Source organism: Aquarana catesbeiana, linkage group LG11 (genome assembly GCF_042186555.1).
Source record: "Aquarana catesbeiana isolate 2022-GZ linkage group LG11, ASM4218655v1, whole genome shotgun sequence".
NCBI lineage: Eukaryota > Metazoa > Chordata > Amphibia > Anura > Ranidae > Aquarana > Aquarana catesbeiana.
In genome coordinates this window covers 153987887-154003887 of record NC_133334.1, presented here as the reverse complement: position 1 = coordinate 154003887, position 16001 = coordinate 153987887, and positions in this window count along the sequence as shown.

Sequence of the window (16001 nt, the reverse complement as noted above, 5' to 3'; positions counted from 1 at the left end):
CCTCCCCCATTCTCCACCTCTATACTACTGGAGGGAATCTCCTTCATAGCAAAATACCCAACAGCTCAAACAATATGGATGGGAGATTTCAATAGTACACTCAATGAAGAACTAGACAGACTGAGACCAACTCCACTTGCTATAAACCCTCCCAAGGATACTAGACTCGCCAGGCTTTTCTCACCCTTTCACTTGATAGACACCTGGAGACATAAACATCCGCACACACGTAAATACTCCTGCTTCTCAGCAACACACAATACTATGTCAAGAATTGATTTTATTTTTATATCCCAAAATCTGTTAGCACGTCTCCTTGAGACAGAGTTTGGTCCTAGACTGCTCTCGGATCATGCTCCATACTGGATCACCCTTACCTTCCACATAGATAAACCACCAATTTCATGGCGCCTCAATCCGTTCTGGCTGACGTTGTTGCCAGAAGATGACGACTTGTCAGCCGAATGGGAGACCTTCTTCCGGGAAAACACAAACTCTGCCTCTTTCCTGATAGTGTGGGAGACCTTTAAAATACACGCCGGGGCCACCCTAATAACTCGCATCAACAGGATCAAAACAAACTCATCAGACATTTATGAGAAGGCGGAAACTGAATTCTCACGCACAGAACACACATATCAAACTGACCCAACCCAAGCTAACGCCTCCCATTTAAAACTACAATCCAGGATTATGAATCAACTCCAATACGAAAAAGCAAGACAGAAATTATTTTTTGCCAAACAGAAGTATTTTGAGCAGGGAGAGAGAGCTGGAAAACTCCTGGCGTTTCTGGCTCGAAATGAGGATAGGCCCCCAGTGGTAATTGCACTTCAGAGCCCAGAAGGGCAAAAAATCACAGATCCTCCTGTTGTATCATCTAAGTTCAGGGAGTTCTTTATGGACTTATACAACTCTAGGACCCAAGAGGGACCAGATGAGATGACTCCCTTCCTGGAAGGAATAGCATTCCCTCAACTTACGATTGACCAAAGGGAGCTTCTAGAGGCCCCTCTCACTAGGGAGGAAATAGACACCGCAATTGCGAGTTTCGCCAAATCTAAATCCCCTGGCTCAGATGGGTTACCCATAGAATTTTACTCTCACTACAATGAAATAATCACCCCCAAATTACTTACCCTCTACAATGCCATGTTTAAACAATTCACCCTCCCAGCCTCTATGGGTGAAGCCACAATAGTCTTAATACCTAAACCGGGCAAGGACCTGGGTAACCCGGAATCCTACCGCCCTATCTCATTATTACAGGCTGATATCAAGATTCTGGCCAAAATTCTAGCCATGCGACTCAACCAAGCGATACTCAGTCTTATACATGCTGACCAGGCAGGTTTTATGCCGGGACGTAACACTTCCTTTAACCTACGGAAACTATTTATAAACATGCAGGCTACACATGAGAATGTAGGCACAAGAGTGATAGTCACCCTTGATACAGCCAAGGCTTTCGACTCGGTTGAGTGGGGATATCTCTGGTGCTGTCTTGAACGATATGGTTTTGGTCCAAAATTCATTCAATGGGTACAATTACTATACCAGAACCCTAAGGCCAGAGTGGTGGCAAATGGATGGCCGTCTCAGAAGTTCGACCTCCACAGAGGCACGAGACAGGGCTGCCCGTTGTCCCCACTACTGTATGCTCTGGCTGCGGAACCACTAGCTATTTCTATTCGGACAGACCCAGAGATCATAGGATTAAAAACCGGAACCCTTACAGAAAAAATCAGCATGTATGCTGATGACACATTACTATATCTGGCGGACCCAGGTCCTTCCCTCCACCGGGCTCTTCAGACAATTGAACGTTTTGGGAAATTCTCGGGTCTCAAAATAAATTGGGGAAAATCCCAAGTTTTACCAATAGACACCTTCCCACTCACGAAATTCCAAGCCACCCTACCATTACAAAGAGTAGACACAATTAAATACCTAGGAATAAATACCTCCAACAATTCAGCAGACTATATAACACTCAACATTAAACCATTATATTCCCTTATTAAAATTAAAATACAGTCGTGGACCAAACTGCCCTTAGGAGTATGGGGCCGCATCAATCTTATAAAAATGATACTACTCCCTAAAATATTATATATACTCTGGCATGCCCCAACATACATACCCCTAAAACACTTTAAAATAATGGAGTCCCTTATCAAACCCTTTGTGTGGGGGAAAAATAGACACAAGATCGCATGGCAAACCCTCAAAAACCCAACAGACATGGGAGGCACAGCACTCCCAGACTTTAATCACTACTATATTGCGTCCCAACTCTCCCAACTTTACCATATAGATAAGGTGGACAGTGAAAGATTCCGGATGCTACTTTGCCCACGATGGGCCCAAGGAACCTCAGATTCTATATATGCTATCACCATGGGCACTAAGACCAATGAAGGTAACATAAACAGAACATCCCTGATATACCAGTACAGACGCATCTGGGAACTCGCAAACAATAAACTTAATATACCCAGACATAACGACTTCACTCCCTTATGGTGTAACAGGGACCTATCAGAGCTCCACAACATCCAGGACCCGGGACCTTGGATGGAGAGGGGTGTACTCTACTTACACCATGTTTGGTCGGGTGGAACCCTTAGGAGTTTTGACACTCTTAAAGAGGAATTCCATTTGACCAACAATATGGTATTCAAATTCCTTCAATTGAGACATGCAATGCAGGCACAATTTCCACAACTCCCAATACAGTCAGCTTCCAATCCTCTAATAGCAATCATAAAAGACACAGACCCAAAAAAATTAATCTCCTGTTTCTACAACATGCTTACTATCCCAATAGCCACAAAAATAGCATACGGTCTCAAATCCCGCTGGGAAAGGGATCTGGGTAACCTAGAAGATGAGGAATGGGAAGAAGCACTGGACACGTGTAAAGAGGTGTCTCCCAGACTGTCGGACAGGCTGACACACTTATATATAATACATCGCACATACCTAACCCCACATAGGGTAGCTAGATACAAACACAACTACTCAACTTTGTGTCCAATGTGTAAGTCCTCAGAATGTTCATTCTATCATCTCCTCTGGTCATGCCCACAGATACAGGGCCTATGGAAACAGATAGTGAACTTTCTTCACGACAACATGGGCTCACCTGTGACACTGGACCCCAAACAATGCCTGTTGGGGGTATTCCCGAACCCACTGGAAAAATATACTAAGGTATTTCTACAGGAGACCCTCTTCTCATGTAGAAAGATAATAGCTAGGAAGTGGATGCGTCCCTTACCACCCGAGATTAAAGAGTGGAAAGCAGAAGTAAATGGGACACTCCCGTACAAACGGGTGATATACATAAATAGAGGGTGCCCAGACAAATACAACAGAATATGGGATCGATGGCTACAGGACTCGGAAACTTGCTCATGATCATTATAAATTGCTTTTACACCAGAAAAAAATCTCTCCTCAATGAAAGTATAATAATAATATTCTACTTTAAATGATAATATTAATAGAGAACGTCAGTAGAAATGTACAACAGACCACTCATGTATGTAACCATCTTTATTTTACGTACAATTACCTTGTAATGTATACATGTATAAGTATGTGCATAACTTGTATGCAATCTGTTTCACAATAAAAAATGTTTTGTACTGAAAAAAAAAAAGGGTTTGGGGACCCGGGTCCTGCCCCAGGGGACATGTATCAATGCAAAAAAAAGTTTTAAAAACTGACGTTTTTTTGGGAGCAGTGATTTTAATGATGCTTAAAGTGAAAAAAAAAGGTGAAATATTCCTTTAAATATCGTGCCTGGGGGGTGTCCATAGTATGCCTGTAAAGTGGCGCGTGTTTCCCGTGCTTAGAACAGTCCCTGCACAAAATGACATTTTTAAAGGAATAAAAGTCATTTAAAACTGCTTGCGACTTTAATGTAATGTTGGGTCCCAGGAAACATGGATGAAAATCAGAGACAAACGGCATGGGTACCCGCCCCCCCCCCCCCAGTCCACTACCAGGCCCTTTGGGTCTTGTATGGATATTAAGGAGAACCCCGCACCCAAATTAAAAAAAGGAAAAGCGTGGGGCCCCAAGGCCCGGTGCAAACAAGACAGGGACTGTAGGTTTGTTGTTAAGTAGAATCTGTTTGGAATTTTGAACTGGTACATTTTTAAAGTGTAGCTCCAGCCAAAAAATCTATTTTTAAGCTTTTTGGAAAACATAGGGAAGGGTTATCACCCCTATAACATTTGTTTTGCTGTCTGTGCACCTCTTCAGAAGATTTCACCTCACTTTCTGTCCCAATGACAAATGTTTTTTGAAAATTTGGGGTTTTTAGTGAAACAAGGATTGGTGATAAAGCATCAGTGAAGAGGAGACATGTTTTCCCATATTAAACTCTTACAGGAGAGAATTTCTCTTCCTAGGGGTAGATTTCATCTCACTTCCTGTTGTCTCCTTCCATTTGCAAGTAGGAGTCGTTTGTAAGGTGAATGTTTGAAAGTAGGGGCCTGCCCTATATACGGTGGGGACGGAAAGTATTCAGACCCCTTAAATGTTTTACTCTTTGTTATATTGCAGCCATTTGCTAAAATCATTTAAGTTCATTTTTTTCCTCATTAATTTACAAACAGCACCCCATATTAACAGAAAAACACAGAATTGTTGACATTTATGCAGATTTATTAAAAAAGAAAAACTGAAATATTACATGGTCCTAAGTATTCAGACCCTTTGCTGTGACACTCATATTTTTAACTCAGATGCTGTTAATTTCTTCTGATCATCCTTGAGATGGTTCTACACCTTCATTTGAGTCTAGCTGTGTTTGATTATACTGATTAGGAAAGACACACAACTGTTTATATAAGACCTTACAGCTCACAGTGCATGTCAGAGCAAATGAGAATCATGAGGTCAAAGAAACTCCTGAAGAGCTCAGAGACAGAATTGTGGCAAGGCACAGATCGGGCCAAGGTTACAAAACAATTTCTGCTGCACTTAAGGTTCCTAAGAGCACAGTGGCCTCCATAATCCTTAAATGGAAGATGTTTGGGATGACCATAACCCTTCCTAGAGCTGGCCGTCCGGCCAAACTGAGCTATCGGGGGAGAAGAGCCTTGGTGAGAGAGGTAAAGAAGAACCCAAAGATTACTGTGGCTGAGCTCCAGAGATGCAGTCTGGAGATGTGAGAAAGTTGTAGAAAGTCAACCATCACTGCAGCCCTCCTCCAGTCGGGGCTTTATGGCAGAGTGGCCCGACGGAAACCTCTCCTCAGTGCAAGACACACGAAAGCCCGCATGGAGTTTGCTAAAAAACACCTGAAGGACTCCAAGATGGTGAGAAATAAGATTCTCTGGTCTGATGAGACCAAGATAGAAATTTTTGGCCTTAATTCTAAGCGGTATGTGTGGAGAAAACCAGGCACTGCTCATCACCTGTCCAATACAGTCCCAACAGTGAAGCATGGTGGTGGCAGCATCATGCTGTGGGGGTGTTTTTCAGCTGCAGGGACAGGACGACTGGTTGCAATCGAGGGAAAGATTAATGCGGCCAAGTACAGGGATATCCTGGACGAAAACCTTCTCCAGAGTGCTCAGGACCTCAGACTGGGCCGAAGGTTTACCTTCCAACAAGACAATGACCCTAAACACACATCTAAAATAACGAAGGAGTGGCTTCACAACAACTTAGTGACTGTTCTTGAATGGCCCAGCCAGAGCCCTGACTTAAACCCAATTGAGCATCTCTGGAGAGACCTAAAAATGGCTGTCCACCAACGTTTAGCATCCAACCTAACAGAACTGGAGAGGATCTGCAAGGAGGAATAGCAGAGGATCCCCAAATCCAGGTCTGAAAAACTTGTTGCATCTTTCCCCAAAAGACTCATGGCTGTATTAGATCAAAAGGGGGCTTCCACTAAATACTGAGCAAAGGGTCTGAATACTTAGGTCCATGTGATATTTCAGTTTTTCTTTTTTTAAAATCTGCAAAAATGTCAACAATTCTGTGTTTTTCTGTCAATATGGGGTGCTGTGTACATTAATGAGGAAAAAAATGAACTTAAATGATTTTAGCAAATGGCTGCAATATAACAAAGAGTGAAAAATTTAAGGGCGTCTGAATACTTTCCATCCCCACTGTACTCTGCAGAAATTGGGGCCTTAGGTGTTGGTGTTGCCACAACACTGTAAGCCCTCATAGTTACTCTTGGTGGGCACAGGAATGGGCCCTGCTGTGAAATATTAGATCAAGAATTGTAATTACATGCCATTGTTGAACAGTGGTAGAAAAATTGGGCCTTTGGTGGTGGTGGTGGTGCTGGTGCCACAACACTGTAAATCCTCACAGTTACTCTTGGTGGGCACTGGAACGGGCCCTGCTGTGAAATATTATATCAAGAATTGTAATTACATGCACCTGTTGAACAGGGGCAGAAAAATTGGGCCTTTGGTGGTGGTGGTGGTGTTGCCGCAACACTGTAAGCCCTCACAGTTACTCTTGGTGGGCGCAGGAATGGGCCCTGCTGTGAAATATTAGATCAAGAATTGTAATTACATGTCCCCGTTGAACAGGGGCAGAAAAATTGGGCCTTAGGCACTGGTGCCACAACACTGCAACCCCTCACAGTTGCTATAGTTGGAGCGCAGGAATGAGCCCTGTTGCAAAGTATTGCAGCAAAAATTGTAATTATACGCCCCTGTTAAACAGGGACTGAAAAATTGGGCCTTGGGCACTGGTGCTGGTTAGGGATGAGCCGAACACCCCCCCCGGTTCGGTTCGCAGCAGAACTTGTGAACAGTCAAAAAATTTGTTCGAACGCGTGAATGCAGTTAAAGTCTATGGGACCCGAACATGAATAATCAAAAGTGCTCATTTTAAAGGCTTATATGCAAGTTATTGTCATAAAAAGTGTTTGTGGACCTGGGTCCTGCCCCAGGGGACATGTATCAATGCAAAAAGAATTTTTAAAAACGGACGTTTTTTCGGGAGCAGTGATTTTAATAATGCTTAAAGTGAAACAATAAAAGTGTAATATTCCTTTAAATTTCGTACCTGGGGGTGTCTTTAGTATGCCTGTAAAGGGGCGCATGTTTCCTGTGTTTAGAACAGTCTGACAGCAAAATGACATTTCAAAGGAAAAAAAGTCATTTAAAACTACTCGCAGGTATTAATGAATTGTCGGTTCGGCAATACACATAAAAGTTCATTGATAAAAACTACATGGGATTTCCCCGAACGAAAATTAAAAAAAAATGCGTGGGGGTCCCACTAAATTCTATACCAGGCCCTTCGGGTCTGGTATGGATATTAAGGGGAACCCCGCTCCAAAATTGAAAAAAAAATGGCATGGGGGTCCCCCTCAAAATCCATACCAGCACCTTCAGGTCTGGTATGGATTTTAAGGGGAACCCAGCACCAAAATTTTAAAAAAATGGCGTGGGCTCCCCCCAAAAATCCATACCAGACCCTTATCTGAGCACGCAACCTGGCAGGCCGCAGGAAAAAAGGGGGGACGAGAGAGCGCCCCACCTCCTGAACCGTACCAGACCACTTACCCTCAACATACCCTCCCCAAAGCACCCTGTCCCCATGTTGATGGGGAGAAGGGCCTCACCCCCACAATCCTTGGCCGGTGGTTGGGGGGCTCTTTAACAAGGGGACCCCCAGATCCCGCCCCCCCTGTGTAAATTGGTAATGGGGTACAAAAGTACCCCTACCATTTCACAAAAAAAGTGTCAAAAAGGTTAAAAAACACAAGAGATGGTTTTTGACAAGTCCTTTTTTAATTCCCTCTTCTTTCGGCTTCTTCTTCCATCTTCTTTCTTCTGGTGTTCTTTCGGTGTTCTTCTTCTTTCTCCATCTTCTTCATCTTCTTCTTCTCCATCTTCTTCCTCCGCTCTTCTCATCCCGCATCTTCCTCCAGGCTTCTTCTCTGCTCCGTCCGCACGATACGCCTCAGTGGGAGTCTTCAGTCGTGTGACGCTTCACTTCTTCTGACATTTCTTATATAATGGAGGGCGGGGCCACCTGGTGACCCCACCCTCCTCTGACGCACAGGGAATTCACGGGAGTTCCCTGTGGCTTTCCCTGTGTTGTCAGAGGGGGCGGGGATCACCCAGCGTTTTTATCAATGAACTTTTATGTGTATTGTCGTGCCGACAATTCATTATAGCTGAGAGTAGTTTAATTAAAAATACATTTTTTCCTTTGAAATGTCATTTTGCTGTCAGACTGTTCTAAACACGGGAAACATGTGTCCCTTTACAGGCATACTATAGACACCCCCCAGGTACGAAATTTAAAGGAATATTACACTTTTTTTGTTTCACAGCATTATTAAAATCACTGCTCCCGAAAAAACGTCCGTTTTTAAAACTTCTTTTTGCATTGATACATGTCCCCTGCGGCAGGACCCAGGTCCCCAAACACTTTTTATGACAATTTGCCGTGAACACCCCAAATTGTTTGCTGTTCGGCGAGCTGGCGAACAGCCATTGTTCGAGTCGAACATGAGTTCAATTCGAACTCGAAGCTCATCTCTAGTGCTGGTGCCAAAACACTGCAACCCCTCACAGATACTATAGCACAGGAATGAGCCCTGCTGCAAAGTATTGCATCAAAAATTGTAATTACACGCCCCTGTTAAACAGGGGCAGAAAAAATTGGGCCTTGGCCACTGGTGGCGGTGCCCAGAACCAATAATGTTCTTACAAGCTATTAGCATGAAAATTGAGGAGGAAGAGGATTGTCAATCAGCATAACAGGATAGTCTCTCAGCATCAGCATAGACAGTCTTGAAGGGATCTCACATTAAAAGAAAAAATCAATCAGTTACATCAGCATCAGGTGCTTGGTAGCTGGTGAGCCAAGACTGATTCATTTTTATAAAGGTCAGCCGATCGACCGATTCGGTGGACAGGCGTACCCTGTAATCAGTTACAAAGCCTCCAGCAGCACTGAATGTGCGTTCCGAAAGAACGCTAGATGCAGGACAGGCCAGTAGCTCAATTGCATACTGTGCAAGCTCTGGCCAGTGATCCATCCTCAAGACCCAGTAACCCAGAGGATTTTCGGTGGGAAAGGTGTCCAAGTCTGATCTTGCCCCTAGGTAATCCTGCACCATGTGAATCAGACGATGGCGATGGTTGCTGGAACCAATCAGACCTTGGGGCTGTGGACTAAAAAATTGTCTGAACACGTCGGTCAGATGGCCACCTCTCCACCGCTCCTTCTGTGACTGAACGAAGCCTCAGCAACACGTTTTCCAGGAGGACCAGGAAATTGTAACCTCCCAGGCTCTGGAAACGCATTGCACAAACCTTTCTGCAAGGCCTCCCGAAGATGTTTTAACCTCTGCTCCCTCTGCGACGGCAAAATAAGGTCCTCAACCTTACCCTTGTAAAGTGGATCAAGAAGGGTTGCCAGCCAGTAATCATCCCTCCCCTTGATACCACGAATACGAGGATTCTTCTGCAGGCTTTGCAGGATCAGGGAGGCCATGCAGCGTAGGTTTGCTGAGGCATTCGGTCCAGAGTCCTCTGGGTCAAAAAGGACGACATGATCTGCAGCCACCTCCTCCCAGCCACATACAAGTCCATGGGTTTCTTTGGACTGTAAATGATCCCTTGGAGACTGTTGCTGATGCTGAGTGCCAGGCTCCACCTCCATGCTGACACAATCCTCCTCCTCCTCGTTCTCTTCCTGTGTGATCGGCGGGCACACAGGAACACTGTCTGGATAAAGGGGGCCTTAAGAGGTAAGGAAGTCCTCCTCTTCCTCCTGCTGTTCTGCCTCAAGTGCCCTGTTCATTATTCCACGCAGCATGTGCTCCAACAGGTGGACAAGAGGGACAGTGTCACTGATGCATGCACTGTCACTGCTCACCATCCTCGTGGCCTCCTCAAATGGTGAAAGGACAGTACATGCATCCCTGATCATAGCCCACTGGTGTGGGAAAAAAAACAAGCTCCCCTGACCCTGTCCTGGTGCCATAGTCCCATAGGTACTCATTGATGGCCCTCTGCTGCGTGTGCAGCCGCTGCAGCCTGGCCAACGTTGAGTTCCACCTGGTAGGCATGTCAGGAGCACTGGCATTATATGACCTGCGGAAATGCACACAGACTTTACTGGCCTGCCTCAGGACATCCAGTAAGCCTGGGTACCTGCCCAAGAACTGCTGCACCACCAAGTTAAGGGCATGAGCCAAACAGGGCACATGGGTCAGTTGTCCCTGTCGGAGGGCGGAGAGGAGGTTGGTGCCATTGTCGCAAACCACCATTCCTGGCTTAAGCTGGAGTGGCGTCAACCACCTCTGAACCTGCCCCAGTGTGGCTCTTGTCCATTAAGCACACCAGCTCAAGCACCGCATGGCATCTTTTTGCCTGCGTGCTTGAGTAGCCCCTTGAATGCCTACGGAGCACCGCTGGTTCCGAGGACAAATCAGCACAGGAAGAGTCCATGGAGGAAGAAGAAGAGGAGGGGGTGGAGGAGAGAGGTGTGGCAGCATCACCACTAGTAGAATTTTGGAGGCGTGGTGGTGGAACAACCTCCAACACTACTGCACCCTGTCCTGCATCCTTCCCAGCTTCCAGAAGAGTCACCCAGTGCGCGGTGAAAGATAGGTAACGTTCCTGTCCATGCCTGCTGGACCATGAGTCAGCGGTAATATGCACCTTACCACCCTGTCCAGCGAGGCCAAGACATTGCCTTCCACATGACGGTAGAGAGCCGGAATTGCCTTCCATGAGAAAAAGTGGCGTTTGGGAACCTGCCACTGAGGAACCGCACATTCCACAAACTCACAGGAGGGGGCAGAGTCTACCAACTGAAAAGGTAGCAGCTGAAGTGCTAGCAATTTAGCCAAGCTAGCATTCAACCACTGGGCATGTGGATGGCTGGGAGCGAACTTCTTTCGGTGGTGCAGCAGCTGGGGCAGGGAAATTTGCCTGGTACAATCTGACGTCGGTTTACTGATTGCCCCCAAGTACTTGGCTGTGACACACCTAATTCTACACCTTTATTTCTCTCAGTGCAGGTTTCAGAGAGGACTGAAGGTATAGTGGGGTTGGAGATCCCAGCTGATGAGGAGCAAGGAGAGGTCCGCTGTGGGATCTGATGCACTCATCTCAAAAAAGGCCCACACCAAAGAACTTTTGGAATAACGCGCAGAGACAGCAGCGCCCTGCACATGCGGAGTTCTGCGGTGTGATGCAGTCGGTGTGCTGCCCTTAAGCTAGCCCCTGGAGGGCATCCTGCCTCGTTGGAGATGTGCCTCCTCCTCCTCTCTCCTATCAGGCACCCACGTGGAGTCAGTGATATCATCATTCCCTCCCTCCTCATCACTGGAGCAAACCTGGCAGTATGCTGCAGCTGGGGGAACATGACTGCCAGATTGCTGTCCTTCTTGGGCACCCCCTCTCTCTGGGCTGACGTTACTGTGTCAGAGAGCTCACCTTTCTGGTCATGGGATTGGCCACCAGAGGGAGTGCCTGTGAGCAAGCCGGCCTATTTAAGTTTGTCAGGCACTCTGTTCAGTGCTGCCTGATCATCAGCTTCCTGTGCCGTAGTTCCTGTTTCCTGTCTTGTCTTCCTGTTTACCTGATCTCCTGACGACCCGGATTGCCCTTGGATTCCCCTGTTTGCTGCCTGTACCTGACCTTGGCCTGTTTGACTCCGCTTCTGCCTGCTCCTATTGTACCTTGCTGCCAGTCTGTTGCCGAACCCAGCCTGTCTCCTGACCATCCTGCTCAGTCTCATCGCCTGTGTTCCAGCCTGCACCTGCTGTTCATAGACTGCTATTCCACCAGCATCTGGACTCTAGTTCACAGGCTCTCATACCACTCCGCACTCCTGTGCTTCCTGTTACCTTACCAGGGGCCGCGAGTCGGACGCGTAAGGGAGCCTACTCTCTGCCCAAGCAGACTCACCGGTCTGGTAAGTAGGAGTCTGATAGTATCAGGCAGCCATGACCGAGTCCGGGCAGGGGGCCTCCCCTATGGACGAACTTTGCAGACACTTGGCAGGATTAACCCAAGCAGTCAAAAGTTTACAGGATGGCTATACCCGACTAGAAGAACGTGTTCAGGCCCTGTCTGCACCTACCAATCCTCAGGGGACTTCGTCTGCAACCGGGGCACCCTCCGTAGTCATGCTCCCTCCAGAGCCCAAAGTACCTATACCGGAGAGATTTTTTGGAGACCGTAGTAAATACCGTGCATTCCGGAATGCATGTAGTCTCTATTTTGCTCTGCAGCCTCGGACCTTCTCCCTAGAAGCCACCAAGGTGGGCTTTGTTATTTCCCTGTTGTCCGGTGAGCCTCAAACCTGGGCCCATCACCTTCTGGAACAAAAGTCAGATGCCCTGGAAAGTCTGGACGCCTTCTTCTTGGCGATGTCTCAACTTTATGAGGATCCTCAACTAACCGCTTCTGCTGAAGCTTTCCTGCACTCCCTTCGGCAAGGCCGCAGGGCAGCGGAGGACTATGCTGTTGAATTTAGGCGCTGGAGTTCCGATACGGCATGGAATGACGCGGCTCTGCGTCATCAGTTTAGAATGGGTTTGTCCGATCCACTCAAGGACGAGTTAGCACGGGTTGGGATACCTCAGACCCTGGAAGAATTAATTAACCTCTCAATCCAAATTGACCGTCGTCTGAGAGAACGACGCACCGAAAGATCTACCAGTGCCTATCGACCCACTTGGATGCTTCCACAGGTTCCCAGTCCTCCTAGTAGGCCTTTGGCTCCTCCAACCTCTCCAGTTTTCGACACATCAGAGCCTATGCAGCTTGGTCTGCTCCGTCCTTCCTTGACTCCTGAAGAGAAGTTACGAAGACGTAACCTTAACCTATGCCTCTACTGTGGGGAACCTGGGCACTACGCCAGCGTCTGCCCCAACAAGACGCGTAAGTGTCGTTCTTATGCTCGTATATGTGCTACTATCATGCCAAAACCTAGTACTCACCTTACCATCTCTGTCACTTTGCAGCTTCCCGGAAAGGCTATCCAAGTTCCAGTCATCGTTGATTCCGGAGCATGCAGCTGCTTCATGGACCAGGCCTTTGCAGCTCAGCATGATATCCCACTCCGACTCAAGACCCAGAGCCTGGCTGTCCACCTTGCAGACGGTTCCGCCCTCCGTTCCGGTCCTGTCATTCAAGAGACTATAATAGCTACTATAAACTCTCAACACCAGGAATTCCTCTGTCTAGATGTCATTTCCTCTCCCCTGTTCCCTGTCATCCTGGGCATGCGGTGGTTGCTGGGCCATAACCCCCATATCAACTGGGTTTCTGGGAAAGTGGAGTTTCTCTCTGATTATTGCCAACAACATTGCCTGCCAAGAATGGCCCATGAGATACCTCAACTCCTTGGCTTACACCCTGAAACCAACTCACACCAAGCCATCCCAGAACCCTACCGAGATTTCTCTGATGTATTCAGCAAGAAAGGTGCTGAGACTCTACCGCCACACAGGCCCTATGATTGCCCTATAGAGCTGCTACCTGGAACCGAAGTACCCTTCGGTAGGATCTTTCCATTGACTGAGCAGGAATTGGATACACTAAAACAATACCTTGATGAGAATTTAAAGAAAAAGTTCATCCGCCCGTCCACATCTCCGGCCGGCGCAGGCATATTCTTTGTGGAAAAAAAAGATCATTCCCTTCGGCCATGTATCAACTACCGGGAATTAAATCGGATAACGATCAAGAATCGCTACCCCTTACCCCTGGTGCCTGAATTATTCCAGAGGCTAGGAACGGCAACTGTCTTCACAAAACTGGATCTTTGCGGAGCCTATAATTTAATCCGTATCCGGGAGGGGGACGAGTGGAAAACCGCTTTTCGCACTCGTTTTGGGCATTTCGAGTATTGCGTTATGCCCTTCGGTCTATGCAATGCCCCAGCCACATTCCAACATTTTGTGAACGACATCTTCCGGGAATTTTTGGATCTCTACGTCATCGTCTACCTCGATGACATTCTCATTTTCTCATCATCACTGACTGATCATCGCAGGCACGTCCGGAATGTCCTCGCCCGGCTCAGGCAACACGGGCTGTATGCTAAACTCGATAAATGTGAATTTGAACTCCAATGCATCCAATTCCTGGGGCTCATCATTTCAGTGGAAGGTATTAAAATGGACCCTCAAAAGGTGTCCGCCATCCTGGACTGGCCCGCACCTACGGACAAGAAGGGGGTCCAACGCTTCGTTGGATTTTCCAATTTCTATAGGAAATTCATCAGAGACTTTTCCAAGATCATCGCCCCCATTACTGAATTAACAAGACAGGGAACCCGATTCTGCTGGACCCCCAGGGCTCAATTGGCCTTTGAAAAATTAAAAGGATTATTCACGTCGGCCTCCATCCTCAAACACCCTAACTCTGCCTTGCCATTCGTGTTGGAGGTTGACGCCTCAGAGGTCGCAGTAGGAGCTGTACTCTCCCAACGTCAGGGCCCCAAGGCCCTTCTGTTTCCAATAGCTTTTTTTTCTCGCAAATTATCGGTGTCTGAAAGAAACTACGATGTAGGAAACCGGGAGCTTCTGGCCATCAAGACGGCTCTGGAGGAGTGGTGCTATCTTTTGGAGGGTGCTGTACATCCTATTCTAATCTACACGGACCACAAGAACTTGGAGTACTTGAGATCTGCCAAGAGACTAAAACCGCGACAAGCCAAATGGGCGCTCTTCTTCTCTCGCTTTCAATTTCATATAACTTACAGACCCGGCTCCAAAAACATCAAACCAGACGCTCTCTCACGAATGTTCCATGACTCCAAAGAAGCCGTCCCTCTGGGCACTATCCTGCCTGCAGGAAATTTTTTATTACTTCAGGGGGATTTAATCTCCAGAATAAGGCAAGCTTCCACAACTATACCCCAACCCACTGAGACCAGCCTAAGAGATGGTTTACTCTGGCATAAGGAGAAGATCATGGTTCCTGAGAGCCTTAGGGTACCAGTACTAGAGCTTTGCCATGACCACAAGTGGGCTGGGCACTTCGGGGCTCAGAAGACAACCGAACTGGTGCAGCGCACCTTTTGGTGGCCACAGTTGGCCGAGGACTGTAGGAATTACATCAGTTCCTGCCACACATGTGCCCGAAGCAAGAATATTCGGATGAAGGCCTGGGGCTTACTGAAACCCTTGCCCATCCCTGACAGACCTTGGAAAATGATCGCGATGGATTTCATTGTGGAACTGCCCCCATCCGAAGGCTTCTCCACCATCTTTGTCATAATTGATAGATTGTCAAAAATGGCTCACTTCTTGCCTATGAAAGGCACACCCTCAGCCGTGGAAACGGCGAAGATCTTCATTAAAGAAATTGTGAGATTACATGGGGTTCCCTCTAATATCATCTCGGACCGGGGTGTCCAATTCACCTCCAGGTTCTGGAAGGCATTGTGTGGTTCCCTCGAAATTGAGTTAGCGTTCTCTTCAGCCTATCACCCTCAGACAAACGGCCAGACGGAGAGAACCAACCAAACCTTGGAGCAGTACCTCCGTTGTTTCTTGGCCTTTTCCCAGGATGACTGGGTTTCTCTGCTACCAGTTGCGGAGTTTTCATACAATAACTCCCTGCACTCAGCCATCAACCAGACGCCATTTTTTGCCAATTATGGATTTCATCCCTCCTTTCTACCCAGCTCAATACCTGAATGCTCCCTCCCGGCAGTGACCGAGACATTGGAATTCTTCTCTACCAACAACAAACTTCTGCAGGAAACAATGGCCCAATCCCAGGCTTCTTATAAAAAAACGTTCGACAAGAAGAGGCGCGGGGAGCTTATCCTGGAACCTGGCAATCAAGTATGGCTGTCCACAACTAACTTAAAAATGGCTTGCCCTTCTAGGAAACTAGGGCCTAAATTCATGGGACCCTTCTCGGTGAGAAGAAAAATAAACAACGTAGCGTACGAGCTCAGTCTGCCGGACTCCTTCAAAATACACCCGGTTTTCCATGTCTCCTTACTGAAACCGGTCGCTC